The following is a 14,212-nucleotide window of genomic DNA, read 5'->3' as shown; positions in this document are numbered from 1 at the left end:
CTGGGATCAAGCACCACATCTCTGCTGAGCAGAGAGCCTGCTCCCCACCCCCTGCCTGCCTCTCTGCCTACTTGTGATCTCTGTCTCTCTGTTAAATATATAAATAAAATCTTAAAAAGAAAAAAAAAAATCAGGAAAAAATAGAAAACTTCAAACATGCCTATAACCAGCAAAGAAATTAAATCAGTAATCAAAAATCTCCAACAGGGGCGCCTGGGTGGCTCAGTGGGTTAAGCCTCTGCCTTCGGCTCAGGTCATGATCTCAGGGTCCTGGGATCGAGCCCCGCATCGGGCTCTCTGCTTGGCGGGGAGCCTGCTTTCCTCCCTCTCTCTGCCTGCCTCTCTGCCTACTTGTGATCTTTCTCTGTCAAATAAAATAATAAAATCTTAAAAAAAAAATCTCCAACAAACAAAAATCCAGGACCAGATGGCTTCACAGGAGAATCCCACCAAGCATTTAAAGAACAGTTAATAACCAATTCTACCCCCAGAATATTCCAAAAAAAGAGGAAGGAAAACTTCCAAATCATTCCATGATACCAAAACCAGATAAAGACACCACAAAAAAAAAGGAACTAGAGGCTACAGCACAGAAATAGGGATGAATGGGCCTTGTGGTCCCTTACAGTGGAGCAGAGGTGACAGAAACAGGAGGGCAGTCCTTGCAGGATGGAGCAATGTGCACGCGAGCGGGCTCGACTGAGAACACGGGCGCATCGCCCAAGGGCTCTTCCAGGCTGCTGACTTGAGGGCGATCTGTCTGGGACTTGTACTCCCAAAACCAAGCCACCTCTTTCTATCCCCAGATCTCATATAATCTTGGGGCAAATCTCATGAAATCCCAGCCCAACTCTCACAAGACCTTGGGGCATATCTTGCAGGAACCGGTAGGAGAGGGAGGTCCCTAGCTAGCCTCCTTTGTGCAGTAAGTAGGTCATGATGCATATGATGCAAAAATCCTCAACAAAATATCAGCAAACTGAATCCAACAGTATATTAAAAAAAATCATACACTACTATCAAGTGAGATTAATTTCCCAGACGGAAGGCTGGTTCAATATTCGCAAAACAATCAACATGATCTATCAAATTAATAAGGCAAAGCACTAAAACCATATGATCATTTCAATAGATGCAGAAAAAACATTTGAAAAAATACAACATCCATTCAGGACAGAAACCCTCTGCAAAGTAGGTCCAGAGGGAACATATCTCGACATAATTAAGGCCTAATATGAAAAATCCACAGCCAGCATACTCAGTGGTGAAAAACCTAGCTTTTCTCCTAAGATCAGGAACAAGACAAAGAATTCCACTCTCATCACTTTTATTTACCACAGTACTGTAAGTCCTCACCACAGAAATTAAACAACATAAAGAAAAGGCATACACATTGGTAAGGAATTGATAAAACTCTCCCTGTTTATAGATACATGATACTATATATAGAAAACCCTAGAGACTCCAAAAAACTTCTTTAGCTGAGAAATAAATTCATAAGGAAGCAGGACACAAAATCGGTAAGCAGAAACCCACTGCATTTCTATACAGTTATAATGAACTAACAGAGAAATTAAGAAAATAGCCCTGCAGCTGCACCAAAAATAATACCTAGGAACAAATGTTACCATGGAGGTGAAAGACCTGTACTCAGAAAATAATGGAACACTGATGAAGGAAACTCAAGACAACACAAATGAAAGGCATTCCATGCTCATGGGTTGGAAAAACAAATAGTGTTAAAACATCTATACTATGCAAAGCAACCTACAGATGTCACGCAATCCCTATCAAAACACGAATAGCATTTTGGGGCGCCTGGGTGGCTCAGTGGGTTAAAGCCTCTGCCTTCAGCTCAGGTCATGATCTCAGGGTCCTGAGATCGAGCCCCGTGTCAGGCTCTCTGCTCAGCAGGGAGCCTGCTTCCCCCTCTCTCTCTGCCTGCCTCTCTGTGTACTTGTGATCTCGCGCTCTCTGTCAAATAAATAAATAAAATCTTTAAAAAAAAAAAAAAAAACCACGAATAGCATTTTTCACAGAACTAGAAAAAATCCTAAAGTCTGCTAAACAAAAGACCCCAAATAGCCAGAGCAGTTTTGAAAAAGAACAAAATGGGAGATAGCACAATTGCAGATATCAAATTATATTACAAAGTAGTAGTAATTAAAATTGTATGGTACTACATAAGAACAGACAGATCTATCAAAGAGAACACGAAATCCAGAAATAACTCCACAGTTATAGTCAATCTGACAAAGGAGGAATGAATATACAACGGGAAAGAGTCTCTCCAACAAGTGGTGTTGGGAAAACTGCCTGGGTATAGACATTGCTTAAAATACACACACACACACACACACACACACACACTCTCTCTCTCTCTCTCTCTCCCTCTCTCTCTCTCTGATCACTTTGTATTTCTACTTATTTACTTTGTATTTTTTAAAAAATTATTTTTAAAAGCTTTTATTTTCAAGTAATGTCTACATCCAGTGTGGGGCTTGAACTCACAACCCAAGATCAAAAGCCACATGCTCTACTGACTGAGCCAGCCAGAAGCCCCAGAACGCTTTCTTTCTCCACACACAAAAATAAACTCAAAATGGATTAAAGACCTAAATGTGAGATCTGAAACCCTAAAAATCTTTGAGGAGCACACAGGCAGTGATTTCTCTGACACTGTTCATCAATAGCAACATTATTCTCCTGACGCAAGGGAAATAAAAGCCAAAATAAACCACTGGGACTCCATCAAAATAGAAAGCTTCTCCACAGCAAAGGAAACAAGAAAACTGAGAGGCAACTAACTGAGTGGAAAAATGTATTTGCAAATGACATATCAGATAAAGGGTTAGTAGCCAACTTAAAGAACTTATACGGCTCAACACCAACAAAACAAATACTCCAATTAAAACGTGGGCAGAAGACGTGTACAGACATTTCTTCAGAGAAGACATGCAGATGGTCAACAGACACATGACAAGATGCTCCCCATCACTCGGCATCAGGGAAATACAAATCAAAACCACAATGAGATATTGCCTCACACCTCAGAATGGCTAAAATCAACAACACAAGTGTTGGCAAGAAAGCAGAGAAAGGGGAACCCTCTTAAACCCAAGGGAGTCCTCATCAAGACACATACTAATTAAAATGGCCAAAGTCAAGATAAAATGTCAGCTCTCACCCCCAAGGGAGGAGGCAAGATGGTGGAGGAGTAGGAGACTGAAACAGCATCAGGTCCCAGGAGATCAGCTAGATAGTTATCAAACCACTCTGAATACCTAAAAACTCAAAAGGAGACAGAAGAGCAGCAATTCTAGGAAAAAAATCACTACTTTCAGGAAGGTAGGATGCGCAGAGTAGTGAATCTGAAGCGACGGGAAGATAGACCGCGGTGGGGAGGAACCAGCCCCGGCAAGCGGCAGAGCAACAGAGCACAAAATCGGAACTTCTACAAGTCTGCTCCACTGAGGGACATCACTCCAGAGGCTAAGCGGGGGTGGAGCCTCTGGGGGACTCTGGGGGACAGTGTGGTCTCAGGTCCCATGGGGTCACAGAAAGACTGGAGGTGCCTGAATGTGGTAGAGCCCCCAGGCATCAGAGCAGGGAAGCCAAATACAGAGACAGAGCCAAGGAGTGAGTTCTCAGTTCGGGCTTACCTTAAACTGTGATGCGAGGGACACTCGGGCCACTGGTCTTCGAGCAGGGACCCCACAAGTGGCAGATCCGGGGAGACCCCCTTCTTCCTCCTCTGGGAAAAACGGCATAAGGGAGCAGCGCAGCAGGAATCTGCTAGGATTGGAGACTCCAAAGAGGGCCATGTGCCAGAGATAGAAATGCTCAGTCAGAGTGCTCAGATCGTGGCCGGAGACCAGGGAGATGGGAGGGACTGAGCGCTTTTCTCCGAGGGCACACTGAGGAGTGGGGCCCCGAGCTCTTGGCTCCTCTGGGCCAGAGATAGGGAGGCCGCCGTCTTCATTACCATCCTCCAGAGATCCATGGAAAGCATTCAGGGAACAAAAGCTCCCAAGAGTGAACCCAAGCAGATTACTTAGCCTGGACCCTGGCAAGGGCGGTGCAGTTCCGCCTTGAGCAGACACTTGAGAGTCATGGCAACAAGTCCCTCCCCCAGAATATGATCAAGAACATCCAGCCAAGACCAAGCTCACCGATCAAGGAGAACAGTGGAACTCCAGAGCTAAGGGAAGGCAACGCATAGAATTCATGGCTTTTTCCCCAAGATCCTTTAGTCTTGCAAAGTTAATTTTTTTAAAAAGATTTTATTTATTTATTTGACAGACAGAGATCACAAATAGGCAGGGAGGCAGGCAGAGAGAGAGGAAGGGAAGCAGGCTCCTCGCCGAGCAGAGAGCCTGATGCGGGGCTCAATCCCAGGACCCCGAGATCAAGACCTGAGCCAAAGGCAGAGGCTTAACCCACTGAGCCACCCAGGCGCCCTGCAAAGTTAAATTTTTTAAATTTATTTTTGTCTTATTCTATTTTTTTAACTTTTCCTCTTTCCTCTTTTAATGTTTTTTTAAACTATTTTATCAATACCTTTAAAAAAAACTTTTAAAATTTTCATTGTTATAGTCATATTTATCCCTTCATTGTATTTAACCTTATTTTTTATATACATATATGTTTTAATCAAAATATACCCTAAATCTAGCTCCAGCCTGATCATATTCTCTCCTTTTTCCCCTTCTTTTTCCAACCACTTATCACCCCTTTTTTAGAATCTTTTCAAATTTTCATCTTTACAGTCATATTACATCCCTTTACCGTGTTTACCCTTATTTTTGTATATGTAAGTTTTCTTTTCTTTAAAATTTTGGAAGGTGGTTTCTTCTAAGAGACCAGAATACACCCAAAATCAAGTGGGTGGCTGTGTTCTATTCACCAGTCTAATATATATGTATTTTCTTATTTTTTCCTCCATTCTTCTCCCCACAGTTTCGGGTCTCTTCTGGTTTGGTTAGCGTATATTTATCTGGGGTCTCTGCCATCCTTTTAGTATTTTACTCTCTCATTCATATATTCTTATCTGGATAATATTACAAGGCGGGAAAAACTCACCACAAAAAAAAGGAACAAGAGGCAGTACCAATCGCTAGGGACCTAATCAATACAGACACTGGTAATATGTCAGAACTAGAGTTCAGAATGACTATTCTCAAGGTGGAAGCAGGGCTTGAAAAAGCATGGAAGATATTAGAGAATCTCTTTCTGGAGAAATAAAATCCCTTTCTGGAGAAATAAAAGAACTAAAATCTAACCAAATTGAAATATTAATTAATTAATTAATTAATTAAAAGATTTTATTTATTTGACAGAGAGAGAACACAAGCAGGCAGAGAGGCAGGCAGAGAGAGGGGGAAGCAGGCTCCCCACTGAGCAGAGAGCCCAACGTGGGGCTCAATCCCAGGACCCTGGGATCATGACCTGAGCCAAAAGCAGAGGCTTTAACCCACTAAGCCACCCAGGCACCCCCCAAGTTGAAATTTTTTTAAAAAGCTATTAATGAGGTGCAATAAAAAATGGAGGCTCTTACTGCTATGATAAATGAGGCAGAAGAGAGAATTAGTGATATAAAAGACCAAATGATGGAGAATGAAGAAGCTGATCAGAAGAGAGACAACTACTGGACCACGAGGGGAGAATTTGAGAGATAAGTGATATCATAAGACAAAACAATATCAGAATAATTGGGATCCCAGAAGAATAAAGAGAGAGGGGGGCAGAAGGTATTTTGGAGCAAATTATAATAGAGAATTACCCTAATATGGCAAGGGGAACAAGTATCAAAAACTAGGAGGCATAGAGAACCCCCCTCAAAATCAGTAAAAACAGGCCCACACTCCGTCATCTAATAGTAAAACTTAAAAGTCTTAGTGACAAAGAGAAAATCCTGAAACCAGCTTGGGGAAAGAAGTGTGTAACATACAATGGTAGAAATATTAGATTGACAGTAGACTTATCCACAGAGACCTGAAAGGCCAGAAAGGACTGACATGATATATTCAGAGCACTAAATGAGAAAAATATGCAGCCAAAATACTATGTCCAGCTAGGCTGTCACTGGAAATAGAAGAAGAGATAAAAAGCTTCCAGGACAAACAAAAACTAAAAGAATTTGCAAACACCAAAACAGCCCTACAGGAGATATTGAAAGGGGTCCTCTAAGCCAAGAGAGAGCCTAAAGGTAAACATACACCAGAAAGGAACAGAGACAATATACAGTAATGGTCACTTTACGGGCAATACAGTGGCACTAAATTCATATAGTTCAATAGTCACCCTGAATGTAAATAGGCTAAATGGCTCCAAACAAAAGACAAGGGGTAACAGAATAGATAAAAAAAAAAATAAGACCCATCAATATGCTGTCTACAAGAACTCATTTTAGACCCAAAGACACCTCCAGATTTAAAGTGAGGGGGTGGAAAACAATTTACCATGCTAATGGACATCAAAAGAAAGGTGGGGTGGCAATCTTATATCAGACAAATTAGATTTTAAGCCAGAGACTATAATAAGAGATGAGGAAAGACACTATATCATACTTAAAGGGTCCATCCAACAAGAAGATCTAACAATTTTAAATATCTATGCCCCTAACATGGGAGCAGCCAATTATATAAACCAATTAATAACAAAATCAGGGGCGCCTGGGTGGCTCAGTGGATTAAAGCTTCTGCCTTCAGCTCAGGTCATGATCCCAGGGTCCTGGGATCGAGCCCCACATTGGGCTCTCTGCTCAGCGGCGAGCCTGCTTCCCCCCTCTCACTCTGCATGCCTCTCTGCCTACTTGTGATCTCTGTCAAATAAATAAATAAAATCTTTTTAAAAAATAACAAAATCAAAGAAACACATCGACAATAATACAGTAATTGTGGGGGACTTTAACACCATCTGACTGAAATGGACAGATCATCTAACCAAAGATCAACAAGGAAATAAAGGCTTTAAATGACACAGTGGACCAGATGGACATCACAGATATATTCAGAACATTCCATCCCAAAACAACAGAATACACATTCTTCTCTAGTGCACATGGAACATTCTCCAGAAGAGATCACATCCTGGGGCACAAATCAGATCTTAACTGTGATCATTCCCTGCATATTTTCAGACAGCAATGCTCTGAAGCTAGAACTCAATCTCAAGAGGAAAGTTGGAAAGAACTCAAATACATGGAGCTAAAGAGCATCCTGCTAAAGAATGAATGGTCAACCAGGAAATTAAAGAAGAATTTAAAAAATTCATGGAAACAAATGAAAATGAAAACACAACTATTCAAATCTTTGGGACACAGCAAAGGCGGTCCTGAGAGGAAAGTATATAGCAGTACAAACCTTTCTCAAGAAACAAGAAAGGTCTCAAGTTCACAACCTAACTCTACACCTAAAGGAGCTGGAGAAAGAACATCAAAGAAAGCCTAAACCCACAGGAGAAGAGAAATCATAAAGATCAAAGAAGAAATCAATGAAATAGAAACCAAAAGAACAGAACAAATCAATGAAACTAGGAGCTGGTTCTTTGAAAGAATTCATTAACCCCTGGCCAGATTTATCAAAAAGAAAAGAGAAAGGACCCAAATAAATAAAATCATGAATGAAGGAGGAGAGATCACAACCAATACCAAAGAAATACAAACAAGTATAAGAACATATTATGAGCAACTATATACCAGCAAATTTGACAATCTGGAAGAAATGGATGCATTCCTAGAGACATATAAACTACCAGAACTGAAGCAGGAAGAACTAGAAAACCTGAACAGACCCATAACCAGTAAGGAGATTGAAGCAGTCATTAAAAATCTCCAAACAAACAGAAGCCCAGGGTCAGACGGCTTCCCAGGGGGAATTCTACCAAACATTTAAAGAAGAATTAATACCTATTCTCCTGAAACTGTTCCAAAAAATAGAAATGGAAGGGAAACTCCCAAACTCATTTTATGAGGCCAGCATTACCTTGATCCCAAAACCAGACAAAGACCCCATCAAAAAGGAGAATTATAGACTAATATCCTTAATGAACATGGATGTAAAAATTCTCACCAAAATACTAGCCAATAGGATCCAACAGTACATTCAAAGGATTATTCACCATGACCAAGTGGGATTTATTCCTGGCCTGCAAGGTTGGTTCAACATCTGCAAATCAATCATTGTGATACAATATATTAATAAAAGAATAAGAACCATACGATACTCTCAACAGATGCTGAAAAAGCATTTGAGAAAATACAGCATCCCTTCTTGATCAAAACTCCTCACAGTGTTGGGATAGAGGGTACACATCTCAATATCATAAAAGCCATCCACGAAAAACCCACCCTGAATATCATTCTCAATGGGGAAAAACTGAGAGCTTTTCCCTAAGGTCAAGAACACAGCAGGGCTGTCCATTATCACCACTGCTATTCAACATAGTACTAGAAGTCCTAGCCTCAGCAATCAGACAACAAAAAGAAATTAAAGGCATCCAAATCGGCAAAGAATAAGTCAAACTATCACTCTTTGCAGGTGATATGATACTTTATGTGGAAAACCCAAAAGACTCCACTCCATAATTGCTAGAACTCATAGAGGAATTCAGTAAAGTGTCAGGATATAAAATCAATGCACCAAAATCAGTTGCATTTCTACACACCAACAGCAAGACAGAAGAAAGAGAAACTAAGAAGTTGATCCCATTTACAACTGCACCCAAAACCATAAGATACCTAGGAATAAACCTAACCAAAGAGGCAAAGAATCTGTACTCAGAAAACTATAAAGTAGTCATGAAAGAAACTGAGGGAGACATAAAGAAATGGAAAAATGTTCCATGTTCATGGATTGGAAAAACAAATATTGTGAAAATGTCTATGCTCCCTAAAGCAAGCTATACATTTAATGCAATCCCTATCAAAATCCCATCAATTTTTTTCAAAGAAATGGAACAAATAATCCTAAAATTTATATGGAACCAGAAAAGACCCCAAATAGCCAGAGGGAATATTGGAAAAGAAAGTTGGTGGCATCACAATTCCAGACTTCAAGCTCCTTTACAAAGCTGTGATCATCAAGACAGTATGGTATTGGCACAAAAACAGACACATAGATCAATGGAACTGGACAGAGAGCCCAGAAATGGACCCTCGACTCTATGGTCAACTAATCTTCAACAAAGCAGGAAAGAATGTCCAATGGAAAAAAAGTCTCTTCAACAAATGGTGTTGGGAAAATTGGACAGCCACGTGCAGAAGAATGAAACTGGACCATGTCCTTACACCACACAAAAAAATAGACTCAAAATGGATGAGAGACCTCAATGTGAGACAGGAATCCATCAAAATTCTTAGGAACACAGGCAGCAACCTCTTCGACCTCAGCTGCAGCAACTTCTTCCTAGAAACATCGCCAAAGACAAGGGAAGCAAGGGCAAAATGAACTACTGGGACTTCTTGGGAGCCATGAGGCCTGGTCAAGGGCATTGCCCCAGTAGGTTAAGGTTTGAACTGATGCAGGCCTAATCCTGCCAAGGGCCAGATCGCCCTGCAGATAAGCATGGTCTGATAGTCTCTTGCTTTTTTCTCTGATCCCCCTATCTCTCTCAAATAAAGAGCCCCTTACTAATCTGCTGCAAACATCTCTGAGGCTTGTGGGCCAGAGCAACTTCAAGGAGGTAAATTATTCTGTACCTAGGACACTAGAAAGCTTTAGGTATGTAGCCGAGATAGACGGATTCCTCCCTAAGTTGATGTTTGTCCAAGGCTTTCACAAGCCGAGCCATTAAAATACACCCTGCCTCCTGCAAAGGGAACGCCTTCTCGTTCCTACTTCTCTCTTATATACTTAGTTTCTCCAAAAGCTTCTCGTTTTCCATTAACCCATATCCTGTTTTCCTGCAGTTCCTTACTATCTAATTTATCCCTAAATCTTCTCATTTTCCATTAACTTATGTTCTGTTTTCCTGCAGACTCCAGAGTAAGTTACCAGAAAGCACGCATTGGTGCTACCTCCCATGGCTTTCTGAGGGACAGTATTACTCAAGAAGCAAGACCCTGTCCCCCACCCCTGGCGCCAGTCTATACCCATTATAGCTTAACTAGAATAACATGTGCTGAACAAAGAGAAATTATCTTTGTGCTTGAGTCCTTTGATGTCCTTTGCACGAATGTAACCCCCTACCCCAAGCAAACTGCCTACATAAGAAGCTCTAAAATCAGAATAAAATAGAGATGCCTGACTACTGACCAGAACTCTCTGTGTGGCTCTCTCATTCCTCTCACTGACATGGTCCATCCTTTGGGGACACCTGGATATGCCGAGGCTGGACCCCAGAAGGGAATTTATCAAGATCAAACATTTTTGCACAGCAAAGGAAACAGTCAACAAAACCAAAGACAACTGACAGAATGGGAGAAGATATTCACAAATGACATATCAGTTAAAGGGCTAGTATCCAAAATCTATATAGAACTTATCAAACTCAACACCCAAAGAACAAAGAATCCAATCAAGAAATGGGCAGAAAACATGAACAGACATTTCTGCAAAGAAGACATCCAGATGGCCAACAGACACACAAAAAAGTGCTCCCCATCACTCAGCATCAGGGAAATACAAACCAAAACTACAGTGAGATCCCACCTCACACCAGTCAGAATGGCTACAATTAACAAGTCAGGAAAGGACAGATTTTGCCGAGGATACAGAGAAAGGGGAACCCTCCTACCCTGTTGGTGGGAATGCAAGCTGGTGCAGCCACTCTGGAAAACAGCATGGAGGTTCCTCAAAAAGTGTAAAATAGAGCTACCCTATGACCCAGCAATCGCATTACTAGGTTTTTAACCCAAAGATACAGACATAGTGATCCAAAGGGGCACATGCACCCAAATGTTTATAGCAGCAATGTCCACAGTAGCCAAACTATAGAAAGAACCTAGATGTCCATCAACGGATGGATAAAGAAGGTGTGGTATATATATACAATGGGATACTATGCAGCCATCAAAAGAAATGAAATCTTGCCATTTGCAACAATGTTAATGGAACTAGAGGGTATTGCACTAAGTGAAATAAGTCAATCAGAGAAAGACAATTATCATATGATCTCTCTGATATGAAAAATTTGAGAGGCAGGATGGGATCAGGAGGGAGGCAAACCATAAGAGACTCTTAATCTCACAAAACAAACTGAGGGTTGCTGGAGGGAGGGGAGTCAGGGAGAAGGTGGTTGGGTGATGGATACTGGGGAGGGTCTGTGCTATGGTGAGTGCTGTGAAATGTGTAAGCCTGATGATTCACAGACCTGTACCCCTGGGGCAAATAATACATTATATGTTAATAAGAATAATTTTTTAAAAAAGATAAAGAAAATTTTAAAAGTAATGGAAAGAAAAGTTACATACAACAGAAACCCATAAGGCTATCAACTGAGTTTTCAATAGGAACTGTAGTCCAGAAGGGAGCAGCAAGATATGTTCAAAATGCTGAAATAAACCCTGCATCCCACAATATTCTATCCAGAAAGGCTATCATTCAGAATAAAAGAAGATAAAAAGTTTCTGAAGACCAAAAAAAAAGTTAAAGGAAATTCATCACTACTAAACCAGCCTTACCAAGAGTGGTGAAGGGGGACTCCGTTAGTGGAAGAGAAAGACCATAAGAGTAAATAAAGGAGGAAGCAAAAAAAGCAGTAAAATTAAGTATATCTATAAAATCAGTCATGAGACTCACAACAAGTGATAGAAAAAAAGATTACCAACACTCACACCACAGAAATACAAGGATTATAAGAGGATACAATTAAGAATTATATGCCAACAGACTGGACACCTAGAAGAAATGCATTAATTTCTAGAAACATAACCTTCCAAAGGCGAATTAGGAAGACACAGAAAATAGAACAGACTGATTACTAGCAATGAAAGTGAGTCAGTGATTTAAAAAACTCCCCAAAAACAAACCAACCAGGATTAGATGGCTTCATGGGTGGATTCTACCAAAAAAAAATTTTTTTTTAGAGAGACTTACTTATTTTAGAGAGAGTGTGCAGGTGGGCGGGGTGGGGCTGAGGGAGAGGGAGAGAGAATCTCAAGCAGATTCTGGACTGAGCTCAGAGCTTGCCTTGGGGCTCCATCCCAGGACCCTGAGATCATGACCTGAGCTGAAATCATGATTTGGACACTTAACCCACTGAGCTCCCAGGTGCAACTACCATTTAGAGAAGAGTTAATGCGTGTTCTTCTCAAACACCACCACCACCCAAAAAAGAAGAGGAAGGGAGGTTTCCAACATCATTCTATGAGGCCAGCATTACCCAGAGACCAAAACCATATAAAGATCCCACAAAAAAAGCAGCACAGGCCAATATCCCTGACAAACACAGATGCAAAAATCCTTAACAAAATATTAGCAAACTGAATCCAAAAATACATTTTAAAAAATCTGTCACTTTATATACTTTATATACACCGTATATAGAAGTATATACAAAAGAACATACTTTAAAAAGCATGCATCAATCCCATCAAGTGGGATTCATCCCTCAGAAGCAAGTGTGGTTTGATATTTGCAAATCAATCAACAGGAAACCTCATATCAACAAGACAAAAAGTAACAACCATATCTTTTCAATATATGCAGAAAAAGTATATCACAAAGTACAACATCCATTCATGATACAAACCCTCGACAAAGAAGGTTTAGGGGCAATACCTCAACATAATGAAAGCCATATATGAAAAACCACAGTGAACATCACACTCAATGGTGAAAAAAATCAGAGTTTTTCTCCTTAGGTCAGGAACAAGAGGAGGATCTACTGTCGCCATCTTTATTCAATATAGTACTGGAAATCCCAGTCCCAGCAACCAGAACAGAAAAAGAAAGGCATCTAAATTGGTTAGGAGGAAGGAAACTCACTATTTGCAGATGACATGACACTACATAGAGAAAATTCTTAAGGCACCACCAGAAAACCATGAAAACTGATAAATTCAGTGAAGTCACAGAAAATAATCAATACACAGAAACTGCTGTATTTCTGTACACTTATAATAAAGTAAGAAAGAGAAATTAAGAAAAGTCCCATTTACAGGTGCACCAAATATAATGAAATACGCAGGAACAAACTTAATCAAGGAGGTGAAAGACTTGTACTGTGAAAACTATAAAACACTATGAAAGAAACTGGTGATGACACAATTTGACACATTCCATGCTCATGGAGTGGGAGAACAATTATCCTTAAAAAGTCCATACTACCGGGGCGCCTGGGTGGCTCAGTGGGTTAAAGCCTCTGCCTTCAGCTCAGGTCATGATCTCAAGGTCCTGGGATCGAGCCCCGCATCGGGCTCTCTGCTCAGTGGGGAGCCTGCTTCCTCCTCTCTCTCTCTCTCTCTGCCTGCTTCTCTGCCTACTTGTGATCTCTCTCTGTCAAATAAATAAAATCTTTAAAAAAAAAAAAAAAAAGTCCATACTACCCAACGCAATCTAGCCATCTAATACGCAACCCCAATGGGGAGCCTGGGTGGCTCGGTAGGTTAAACGGTTAAGTGTCTGCCTTCGGCTTAGGTCATGATCTCAGGGTCCTGGGATAGAGCCCTCTGTCCTACTCCCTGCTTAGCGGGGAGTCTGATTTTCCCTTTCCCTCTGTGGCTCCCAGCCCACCCTGCTGTGTATGACTGTGTGCGTGAGCTCTCTCTCAAGTGACTAAAAAAAAAAAAAAGATTTTGTTTTATTGGAGGGAGAGATGGATTGAGAGAACGAGTGGGAGGAGGGCAGAAGGAGAAGCAGGCTCCCTGCAGCTGGGAGCCCCACGCAAACCTCTATCCCAGGACGTGGGATCATGACCCACGGCAAAGGCAAACACTCAAACCAATAAACCACCCAGGCGCCCCAAATAGAATCTTTATCACAATAGTAGTAACACAACCCCTGTGAAAACGCCAACAGTCTTCTTCACAGACCTGGAACAAATAATTCTAAAATTCGCGCGGAGGCGCAGACGCTTGCGAACAGCCAAGGCAACCTGGAGAACGAGCGGGCTCGGAGGCGTTGCAGGCGGGGGTTTCCAGCCGCAGTCAGCACGGCGGTGACTGGCGCACACGCAGCACGTGGTCACACGAGTCCCGGAAGGAAGCCTCCAGTTTGTGGTTAATCAGCCTTCGACAAAGGAGGCGCGACTGTGCAGTGCGAAAATGCCC

General features: G+C 41.4%; 1 protein-coding gene across 1 annotated transcript in view; it reads right to left on the bottom strand.

The window, feature by feature from the left end:
- Window positions 1-14,212, bottom strand: part of ZSCAN31 (zinc finger and SCAN domain containing 31) — a 32,996-nt gene that overhangs the window by 3,940 nt on the left and 14,844 nt on the right. The window lies entirely within an intron of this gene.

The sequence above is a fragment of the Lutra lutra genome, chromosome 6, assembly GCF_902655055.1.
Source record: "Lutra lutra chromosome 6, mLutLut1.2, whole genome shotgun sequence".
Lineage (NCBI taxonomy): Eukaryota > Metazoa > Chordata > Mammalia > Carnivora > Mustelidae > Lutra > Lutra lutra.
Note: the sequence above shows the minus strand (reverse complement) of the source record. Positions and strands in the feature narration are given on the sequence as shown.